Source organism: Zingiber officinale, chromosome 2A (assembly GCF_018446385.1).
Source record: "Zingiber officinale cultivar Zhangliang chromosome 2A, Zo_v1.1, whole genome shotgun sequence".
Taxonomy (NCBI): Eukaryota; Viridiplantae; Streptophyta; class Magnoliopsida; order Zingiberales; family Zingiberaceae; genus Zingiber; species Zingiber officinale.
The window spans coordinates 117,095,360-117,106,879 of NC_055988.1; the positions used below are offsets into that span (position 1 = coordinate 117,095,360).

At 35.2% G+C, this 11,520-nt stretch overlaps 1 long non-coding RNA gene across 1 annotated transcript; it reads right to left on the bottom strand.

Moving 5' to 3' along the window:
• Window positions 1-8,306: 8,306 nt before the first annotated feature.
• Window positions 8,307-9,442, bottom strand: LOC122039926. The gene is made up of 4 exons (XR_006128442.1): window positions 9,023-9,442; window positions 8,828-8,918; window positions 8,539-8,630; window positions 8,307-8,409 (listed from the first exon to the last, which is right to left on the bottom strand). It is a non-coding gene; the product is annotated as an uncharacterized LOC122039926 (long non-coding RNA).
• Between the last annotated feature and the right edge of the window lie 2,078 nt (window positions 9,443-11,520).

An 11,520-nucleotide genomic window follows, 5' to 3' on the forward strand; every position in this document is an offset into this window, starting at 1 on the left:
ACAGTTTTTTAAAGCGAAGCGGACGTTTACCTTGTCTTTTTTCCAATTTACTCCAAAGATAATCAAAGATGTAGCAATTTTGCAAAATTATCGGTCGGTTTAGGGGCCGAATAGATCACCACATGTTCGGTGATCTCTGTTTGTGCTTTTTTTTTTTAAAGGGCATCTACAGTGTATATATTAATGGGGTATTACAATATCCCTTGATATTAAAAACATCATTCTTTTCATTTAAACATGTCTAATACTTTGAACGTGATCTGGGTGGACTAGCCAGGAGTTGGCTCATCCCATATGTTTATTTATTTTTTATTTTTTTAATTTTATTTATTAAAAAATATAAATTTTAAAATTAAAAATTACATATGCATTTGGTAGCCCACAAATATTTATTTTATTTAATAAATATATTTTAAAATTTTAATATTATTTTTTAAAAATAGTAAAATTATTTTTTAAATGTAAGATTATTATTAAAAATAATGATAATAATTTAAATATTTTAAAATATATTTATTTAATATGATATAATTTTAATATGATAAAATGAGTATGTGATAGTAAATTTTGTATTTTTGATGATGAGATGATGGATATTATAATGGTAATATATTGTGAATGTTTTAAGGAATAAAATTCTAGATATTTAGGGATTCAAAATATTTTATTTGGGTTGGTATATTTATATACAAATTTGTTACAAAATCTACAATAAAAGGATGAATTGATTTGACTGCATGAATCGGTAGCTTACTATCATTAAGTAATAGCGAAAAATATTAGATTATGATCCTCTATTTAGATAGGTTAAGTAAAGGTTCATTAATAGAAAGAAAAGGAGGAAAAATAAAATATTTATATTTTCTTTATTTAAGAGGGTGGGAAGGTTTATTGAAGTAACATGTATTATTATATTTGGGAAGAAAGGGAGGATAATGAAAATTAAATATATAAAATTATAAAATTATCATCACTTTTATTAAAAACTTACGCATTCAAGAAATTAGTACATCTTACATACATTTATTGGTTAAGACTTACGCATTCAAACATTTACAACTCATTTGTTAAAGTCAACGTCGGTGTCAAAGTAGGCATCGGCATCCGCATCGACATCGAAGTCGACATTAAAGTCAGCATCGAAGTCGACATTGAAGTCAACATCGAAGTCGGCGTCGAAGTCAGCATTTGCATCAAAGTCGAAATCGGCGTCGACGGAGTGCAAGTGTCGAGCTGTGTGAGTCGAGTGGTGCGGGTGTTTTTCGTAACGACACAAAAAATATCTAAAACAATAATTTTTAGACTTAATATAATAAAACAAGGATAAAATTAGAACACAAAAAATTTTAATTCTCCTTACCCTTCCTTACACCTCAAATCGGGGTGTAAGAAATTCTTTCATTTCATGGGTAAGAAAGGTTAGAGCTTATCCTTGCTTATCTTTCCTTTCCGTAACTCACTTCCTCCCAAATAGGATTTTAAAATTCCCTTCCCCTTCTTTACCCTTCCCTCTCCTTCCCTCACCTCCTCCCAAAAAATGAGTAAAGGTTAGGGGATTCAAAAATGAATATAATCTTATGATTCGATCTAAGTCGACCTTGTAGGATCGAACGAGTGCGATAAAGGGGAGGAGGTGAATATCGCGCTTTAAAAACTTTTCTTTTACTCGTTGAAAACAAAGTCGTGCAGCGGAAAAGTAGAGAAAAAGTTTGGTTACTTGGTTCGGAGCCTAAGTTGACTCCTACTCCAAGGCCTGCGATCCTTGATCGTACCAATGGGCAAATTACTAAAACTCTTCTTTCAAAAAACCTCGGAAAGAAATAGTGCGTACAAGAAAATGAGTAAGATAGTAACAACCTACTATCTTACTTGAGTTAAGTACAATACAAGCAATAATAAAAATATACCAACAGTATATTAAAGTTGAAGCTCTGTCGACACTTGAATGATGTAGTTGCTTGCGAGTTGTAGTAGCAGTAACACGAGTAGCTTTCACAGAGATGATCTTCGAGTCAACCAGAATCAGTTGCCCAACCTCAGACCTTAAGCTCTCTTTTATAAGAATCGTCGATGTTCAGTCGACCGATCCCTAGGTTCGGTCGACCGAACCAGCTCCCTTCCATCTTCGTTGAGATCTGATTCTGATTCGATCTTCGGCATTTACTGTCATTGAAGTGTTCGGTCGACTGATCATCTTTTTCGATTGATCGAACAAATAATTTCCTTGTTCGCCGAGATTCGCTCTTAATGTTGCATTGATGAAATATCGTTCGGTCGACCGATCTGTTGGTTCGGTCGATCGATCAGCTTAGCTTCCTTCTCTGCTTCTAACTGAGCTGATATGTGTCACATCATCAGGGTTCGGTCGACCGATCCTTTGGTTTGGTTGACCGATCAAGCTTTGATCGGATTCGCTCTGGTTTGGTCTGAACTTGTGTTTGTTTTGAGTTAGTCTGCTTTGGTCGATCGATCCTCCTGTTCGGTCGACCGATCAGGTTGGACCTACAAAATAGTGTTAAACAGTATTTTACTGCAAAACAGAGATTAGCATAGTAATATAAAATGCATGAGTAATGATAATTAACAGTTCTACTGTCTTGATCTCAACTTGGAAACCTTTTCAGTTTCTTCAGTTGGATCAGCGACCTTAGGTTGTTCCCTTCAGGAACACGACTTCACTGTCGCTCCTCCAGTTGTTTTACCTCAACCTACCTGCCAAACTTTGATCCTCCATATCTGTTTAGACTTTTCACTTAGCCTTGATCGGCTTGCCAGAACTTTTCTCTCGATCTTCGGTCCTCCAGACCTCTCGATCTCACTGCCAAGTGTCGGGTCCTCTCGACCCACTTGATCTTTCCACCTGAGTTCCACAATCTGCTAAGACTTTTCCTGCCTAGCCTCCAACTATTGGAGTGTATAGTAAAAGCCTAGATTTTGTAAACATTTATTTTGAAATAAAAGAATCACATTGGTCAATATCTACATTTATTTGTTAAATGTAATTGTTCAATTAATTTATATAGTAGACAACATGATGTGTGGTATCACACACAGAAAATCATGTTGACGGTTCTTTATAAATTATAAACAGTTGCTCACGACTAAGATGGAAAGGAACAAACCATCGGAATAGTCGTAGTGTAATTAAGTATTAGTTTATCTTGATTAATAAATTACACTAGTACACTCTAAGTGTATTGAGTAGGACCATTTAGGTAAGTTCTTTTTGTACTGACTTAGTAAAAGAACTAGACCTTAGTTATTATGAAAGTATGTGCTCTTAATCCTAATATAATAACAAGCACATATATTTAATATTTATTTCTTTGACTTATCAAAGGGTGAGGTTTAGCTCGATAAATCAATATGCCGATAAGTTGAGAAATGATATTACTTATAGTGTGTATTGTTTATTATAGAAGGAATCTGTGTCCTAGTTATCTAGGTTGAGAATGTCCCCAAGAGGAGCTTATAAGGATTGTCATGTTAAACCCTGCAGGTGGACTTAGTCCGACATGACAATGAAGTTGAGTGGTACTACTCTTGGAGCTAGATATTAATTAAGTGAGTTGTCAGTAACTTACTTAATTAGTGGGCATTTGTCATCTTAAACAGAGGGAGACTAACACACTCATGATAAAAAGTAGCTCATAATATAATTTGGGATTGGTGCAGTAGTGCGATAATAACTCTCTAGTGGAATAAGTTGTTATCGATGAACTTGAGTTGTATGTTCGGGGTGAACATGTGATACTCAAGCTCATCGGAAGACCAAAACCAATTTCTCCTCTAGGTCCCTGTCATAGCCTCATTAAAGCCTCAAGTCCATCCAAAGAAAGGCTCATCTTGGTGTCCAAGAAGGGGGCTGGCCCAATTCTTGGTGACCAAGCAAGGGCCGGCCACATCCTCTTTTATAGGGGCCGGCCCTATTGCTTGGTGACCAAGCATGTGGGGGCCGACCAAGATTAATTCAAATAGGAGGGGTGTTTTGAATTTTTAAAATCTTCTCTTTGAAGAAAACTATAAGTTTTAAAAGAGAGATTTTAAATTTAAAAATTTTCCTTATTTGAATTAGGCCACATGTTTTAAAAGAGAATTTAAAAGTTTTTAAAACTTTCCTTTTTTAACCGTCTTCATGGTTGAGAAAAAAAGAATGAGAAGTTTTAAAATTTAAATTTTTTATCATCATGATAAAAAAGGAAATTTTATAAGAGAAGTTTTAAATTTTAAAACATGATTTTAATTTTTAGAAACTTTCCTTTTTTAAATCCCGCTTTAGGAAATTAGGAGAGAACTTGTAAAATTTTATAATGGCTTATAAAATTTTATTAAAAAAATTATTTTTCCTTTTTTCTCTTGATGAGGTGGCTGGCCACCTTGCTTGGTGCCCAAGCAAGGGGCCGACCATAATTAAAATAAAAAAATCATCACAAAATTAATGTTGGTGATTGATTCAATCAAGAGAAAAAAAAAGGAAAAATAAAAAGACAAAAGGAAAAACTAGAGGATGATTTTATTTTTTGTTAAAAGTTTTTCCTTATTTGCCTTAGGCAAATAATATAAAAGAAGGGGTGAGGAGGCCTCATGAGATACAATTCTTATTCTCTTGCTTTGAGAACCTCAAGTGGTCGGCCCTCCCTCTCCCTTCTCTTTTCCCTTTTGCTCTCTTCTCCTTGGTGGTGGTGGTGGCCGGATTTCAGAAGAAGAGGAAGAAGCTTTTGGGTGGTGTTCATCTTGGAGGATCGTCGCCCACACGACGTCCAAGGTGAGGCGAGGAATATGGCAGAAGATCTCGATGTCATTAGTATACAAAGAGAAGGTATAACTAGTAGTTTTCTTCCGCATCATACTAGTTATTTTCTTTGTAAGAATTCTAAATACAAGAGGCAATTAGATCTAGTTTATCGAATTTATTTTTCGAGTTTGTGTTTTCTTTTTTTTCGAATTTGTGATTCGATTGTTCTTTTTGGTTAACCTAGAGTTATTTAAGCAAATTAAATATTAGCTTTCCTTAAAAGGTTTTGTCTAGGCGGTGGTAGTTGCTCCCATATCCAAGAAAGTCATGTGCCTCGTCATGTAGTCCTGGAAGTCAATTTTGGAAATTAATATTTAATGGAATTAATAACATAGGTAGATTTGAATCAATAGTGTTAAGTTCCGCTTGCAATTCAAATCTAAACCATTAAGAATAGATAAGTTAAATTTGGAATCAATGATGTTAAGTTCCGTATGTGATTCCTAATTTAACTTCTAAAGAACACAATAGGTTATTTAAGGAAAGGTTCGACACTTGTACAAAAATTTTTGTATAGCGGAACCGGTACGTTTTCCTAGGACTAACCAACAATTGGTATCAGAGCCAGAGTTTACCTCTGTGTGTTTAGAATTCAAATAGGTTATGCACATGTCATACATAATTTAGACAAGATAATAGTAGGATGTGTTAACTCTTTGGTTGCAGGCTCCAACTATTATGACTTTTAGATATTATGTGTGATTGGACCCTTGGACATGTCAAGGGCATTATTTTGTGTGCATGATTGTATGTATCAAATACAGCAGGAGCTGTATTATTTTTAGAATTTTATTTTTGTTCGATCTAGAATACATGTACATTCCTTTATGGAATATAGGATCGATATTTGTAAAATTCTATTTTTGTCGCGGATCGTATCTTTGCAAGGCATGGTGCTATTAGAGGACCAGAGGCAGAGTGGAATAAGAAGCAAGATAGATGCGACAACTCGACCCGATGGCGGTGGCTAAAGATGGCAGCAGCTAGGGTTGGAGCATACTGAAGACAGTGATGAAAAAGGTCATAATAGTTGGAAAATTAATTTCTAAATTTATTGTTTTTATTTTCTGTGATGTTTATGTGCATGTGATGTATTCTAGCATAGGTTAAAATCCTCATTTTAAATAACTAAGTGGGAGAGAGATTTTAATAAATCCCATGGTCTCCATTACTGGTTTGTAAGTGATGCAACAAGCTTGCGTGTTGGCTCTGAGTGCCTCCCTCCACAATGGATGTGTTTGTTGTGGATCACTAGATCAAACTTCCTTTATGGATGGTTATAGGAAATTATTTAGAAGCGTGTGATCTTCTCCAACTGAAGGGGCACAATCATATTTAATGGACTTAGTATCAAGTAATGGTATACACTTAGACGCATTCAATAATATCCTTCCCAACAGAGTCACTGCTATTGTTTTGTGTGACCAAAGTGAAACCAACTATTAATTTTATTTGTCATAAAGTTAGGATGACAAGATAATAAAATTAATGGGTTACACCCTCCTCTTACAAATGATGAATTTGTATACGTCCACACTAACGTGGCATGCAATATTCACGATGATTTGAGGTGTTGGTTAATTTAAAATAGTATTGTTTGAGGAATCAATATTATTTTAAATTTAGAGTCTTGACTAAATTTTATTTTTGTGATTCTTATGATGACTTTCAACCCACTGGCTATTATACTGAAAGAGAACAAACTTACTGGTCTCAACTATATTGATTGGAAAAGAAACCTGGACATTGTTCTTACTGCTGAAAGCTATAAGTTTGTACTGACTGAGGCTTGCCTTGATGCACCTAATGGTGACTCTACCCCAGAGGAGATTGAGTATCATAAGAAATGGGTAAAAGCTGATGAGATGGCGCGGTGTTACATTTTGGCATCAACATCAAATGTATTGCAACATCAGCATCAAGATTTACCAACAGCTTATGATATAATGAACAATCTCAAAGAATTCTTTGGGCACCAGAGTCGGACTGTTAGGAAAGAGGCAATGAGAAAGCTAATGACAGCCACCATGTCTGAGGGGACACCCGTAAGGGATCGTATCCTTAAAATGATGGCCTATCTAAACGAAATACAAGTTCTTAGAGGAGAAATCGATGGGGAAACTTAGGTCGATATAATTATCTAAACGCTACTCAGAAGTTTTGAGCAGTTCCGCCTAAACTATAACATGAACAAAAGAGAGTATACGTTGGCGGAACTTTTGACAGAACTACAGGCAGCAGAAGGTATATTTCGTCAAAGTTTTCAGATTCACTATGCTGAAAATGGTTCTAATCCTAAGCCGAAAGGCAAGAAGAAGAAGAAACAGGTCTTTTCAGCAAATAGAGTGAATAAACCTCAGGGACAAAAAACTAGAATAAAGAAGTCGAAGGGCAAGTGCTTCATCTGCAAGCAGTCAGGACATTGGAAGGCGGACTGTCCTCGTTGAAATTAGGACAATAAAGGTATATCTCATGCTCTAGTAGTTGAAACATGTTTAGCGGTGTTATCTACCAGCACCTGGTGTGTAGATACGGGTGTTAGAGTGTATACTGAAAGCCTAAGCTTTTGTAAACATTTGTTTTGAATAAAGAATCACATTTGGTCAAATTATCTACATTTGTTTGTAGTTGTTCAATTAATTTATATTGTAGATAACATAGTATGTGGTGTCACATGCAGAAGATAATGTTATCAGTACCTTATAAATTATAAACAGTAGCTCACGACCAAAATGGAAAGGAACAAACCATTAGAAGGTCGTAGTGTAATTAGGTATTCACTACAACAAAAATGGCTTTTCGCAGCACGCAAATTCACTTTTCGCAGCGCGCATTGCGCGCTGCACAGTTAAAAGCTGTTGAAAGTCATAAATTATTCGCGGCGTGCTTTTGCGCGCTGCGGATAGTATTTTTCGCAGCTAGGAAAGCACGCCGCGAATAATAGTATCCGCGGCGTGCGTTGCGTGCTGCGAAAAATACTATCGACAGCGCGCAAACGTATGTTGTTAATGGTCTTAACTATATTAAAAAAAATTGACAAAAATAATAAATTAAAATTTTACAACAAATTTAGTACAAATCAAATCCATACAGAATTAATAAAAGTCATAGCTTTTCATTATACCACAAAAACTCAAAACATCTAAAACAATATATGAAATCTCTAACAAACTAGCAATTACATAACAACAATTCAACTTACAATCCAAACAAATTAGTATAATATGTATCAATCACACAATACTATAAATTTAGATAATCATGCGACCGTGCTTCCTATTGCATCATCGAGAAACTGCATTTCATCATTTGGTCGAATTAGGTCCACCTGAAATTGAACACATGTACCAACTCACAAGTAAAAAACAGCTTGAACACATGTACAAGGAGGTACAGAAAAAACATTTTAGGCTGTATAAATAGAGATCTTAAGTATAAATTCTTATGAAAAACAAGATCAGTGAAATAAAATACTAAAGGAATCTAAAATGAGTGGACATGCTTACTATTTTCTCTCCAATAGCTTGAGTACTAGGCTCCCCATTTTTTTTCTTGTGACCTTCAATCCAAACTTGCAATCTTGTAATTTTTGTATCTACCGGACTTGTCTTTTCCTTAAATATAGAAATATATACAAAATCATTACGACACAATTCAAAAGATACATACATCATTACTTATTACTTAAATTATAAAAAATTAAAAATAATTACCATAATGTGAGTCAAACGAGCATAACCTACCTGAATGGAGAAGTCTCAAATCCTGTTAAGGCACTACCACAACAAATCTATTGATATTTTGAGCTGGAAAATCCAAATTGGATACGCTTCAGCTGTTACCGATAAGAATTAAATCCACGTAATTATTTAACAAAGAACATACAAGAAACTAAGACGGAAAAGTGAAACTATTCGACCAAAAGGAACAACAATTACATAATATCTTTCCGATCTTGTAGCAGCAAATCAAACTCGGAAAAGCAAGTAGCATGGAAGTTCCATCTCAGATATGCTTGTTGAGAAGAACTACCTTAGCACAAATCATGGAGCTTTCTAGATATGTAGCAAGCCAACAGAGACCAAGTCAACACTCAGACGCCATCACAATGCAAGACCAAACACTACTGTGCGGAAAAGAATTAGTGCTATCAATTCAACAGTACATTAAAGACATGAATCTAGTGGCAGACTTATATATAACATGCTTGCGAATATAAGTAAATACCTCTTCGTTCAAAACACAATTTGAAGATTATCTAGGTCTATGTATGTCATCTTAGGGTCCTCTGCCATTTCAGTATCAAATAGAGGAGTAGCCAGCTTGGGAGGGTTCTAAACAAAGGTGAATCACTCATTAAGACAAAAAATCTCCAAAACAATCAAACATGCAAGTTAACTTTTTGATTACCAAGAAAGAAAATCACATATAAAAAATTGATTCCTACATCATTATATTTTAAACAAATAAATATCATGTATTATTCACACAAGTTTTACAAAACTTGTAATTACAAAACTTGAAAAAAACCTATCATTATATTTTAATAGGTAGAGGTAACTGACAAAGTTTTTCCTTGGTATTATGTCCTTCCATCATGTAATTGCCACAAAGTTATTTTTTTTTATGGATAACAGTATATAAATATGATCATTCTTTGGCCTGTGCCAAACAGATTTGCTATTGTTATAAGAGAGATAGTTCAATAAACTAGATTGCAAATGAATCATAGAGATTACAGGAACCTAAGTTGAAAGAAGACGTTTAATATGTCATCAAGATAATATACATACTAAACCTAGAACTCTATCATAGAACAAAACAAAAAAGATATTAAAAAAAAAAAGAAAATAAAGTATGGGAAACCTAGAACTCTATCATAGAACTCTTATCCTAATTGTTAGAAAAAGAGGTAGAAACATAGGAGAATTAGGATATACACAAACCTAAGAGGAGATGAACTCGTATCCATTAGATTAATTCTAAACTAAATAAATCTACACACAATCAACAACTAATTACAACATGTATCAACTAATGATATACCAATCATACTAACTGATCTAGTAATCCAATTAACCCTAATTCCTACACCTTACCTCAAATCACAGCTACTGTTGATGCTGGAACAAGTAGAGCAGAACCAAGAACACCTACAGTACACAGAACCTCACCTCACAGTCGTGCTTGTTGATCCACAGCACTCAACCTCATTGGAATCAATCGGATCACAACAGGAGGTCAAGCAGGGAGATCACTGATCAATTAACCATCCTTCTAGCCTCTTCCCGGCAGCTCAAGAACACCTCCCTGATACCAACATCTCCAAATCTGTAACCTAATTCAACCAAAAAGAAGAAGAGGATCGGTAACAGAGAAGAAGACCTAAGCTTACCTCAATCGGTTGTCTCCAGAAGGTATCGCCCAATCTGATCCACTTTGAGGAGCCACGGATCGTTATGTGAACAACTCAAGAAGGAGGAAACGAAGGGTCAATCGGTCGGAAACAACCAAAACCAAGCCCTCCACCGTGCCCTAGCCACCTAGCCATCGTCGCTCACGCGTAAGAACCGACCGAGGAAGGGATCGCTCCATCGGAAGAGCTTGGACAGTGTCAGCACCTTCAAGAATCCGGCGACGGTCATCAGGCGACGCGAAGAGGCCCAAATCGTCGGAAAGCAGTTGCCCTCTGTCGGCGTCGGGTGCGTCAGATCTTCCGCGTGAGAGAAGAGAGAGATCAGACTGTGAAGGAGAAGGGCTTCGGCTGGATCTGAGCTTAAGGGTCGATTCCGGCAGAGAAAAGATCGCCGGAGCTGAAGCCTTGCTCCGTCGGCGTCGATCGTCCGCGAGAGAGAACAGAGAAGAGAGGGAAGTTGGGTCGCGAGGGGTTGGGGAAGAAAGGTTCGGCGTTTGGGAAAGAAAATAAGGAAAAAGGATTATATAAATAAAACATTTTCTCACTTAAATGGTATCCCAAATAAGCTTTATCCGCACCGTCAATTTGCCCCCTTAAAATCCGTCGTACGAGCTCCGAAAAATTTCCAGAAAATTTCTAAAATTTCCGGAAAAATTTTATAAGGCTATTTCCCAAATAACCTTATTATTTAAATTTTCTGATATCTTACAGCGTGCAGCGTGAGAAGTTTTTCGGCGCCGTAGGGAAAAGTGCGGAGGGTGTGACAAGTGCGGACGAGGGTTTGGATTTTTGCTAAGGCTAATTATTAATAGATTAAACTAATTATTAATGGATTAATAATGACATTTATTAGAAATGTCAAGATAAAGGATCCAACATAATATTTTATTTTTGTATTATTTTTAAATAAATGTCATTATAAGGTATTTATTATGACACTTAGAAATAAGTGGCATTAAGATAATATCACAATAGATCAATTTTCCTGTAGTGGGAGAGGAAGCGGCGATGGTTTCGGCGGCTTTGATCCGGTTTATGTTTTTAACCTAGCATTTTTTTTTTATTTTAATTGTGTTTTTTTACTTATTACATTTTTATTTAATTACTTACTTTAAGTTTTTCTTTACTTATTTTTTTTAACCATGTTTATTATTGATCGGCTTTTGGGGTTGGATGTATTTTTTTTATTATTTACATATTTTTGTTTAATTTATTTTTTTAAAGATAACTATTTTTTAAACTATAATTTAAAAAAAAAATTAAAGTTGGTCAAAACATGCTGGGTCAAAACACATTCCTTTTAATCATG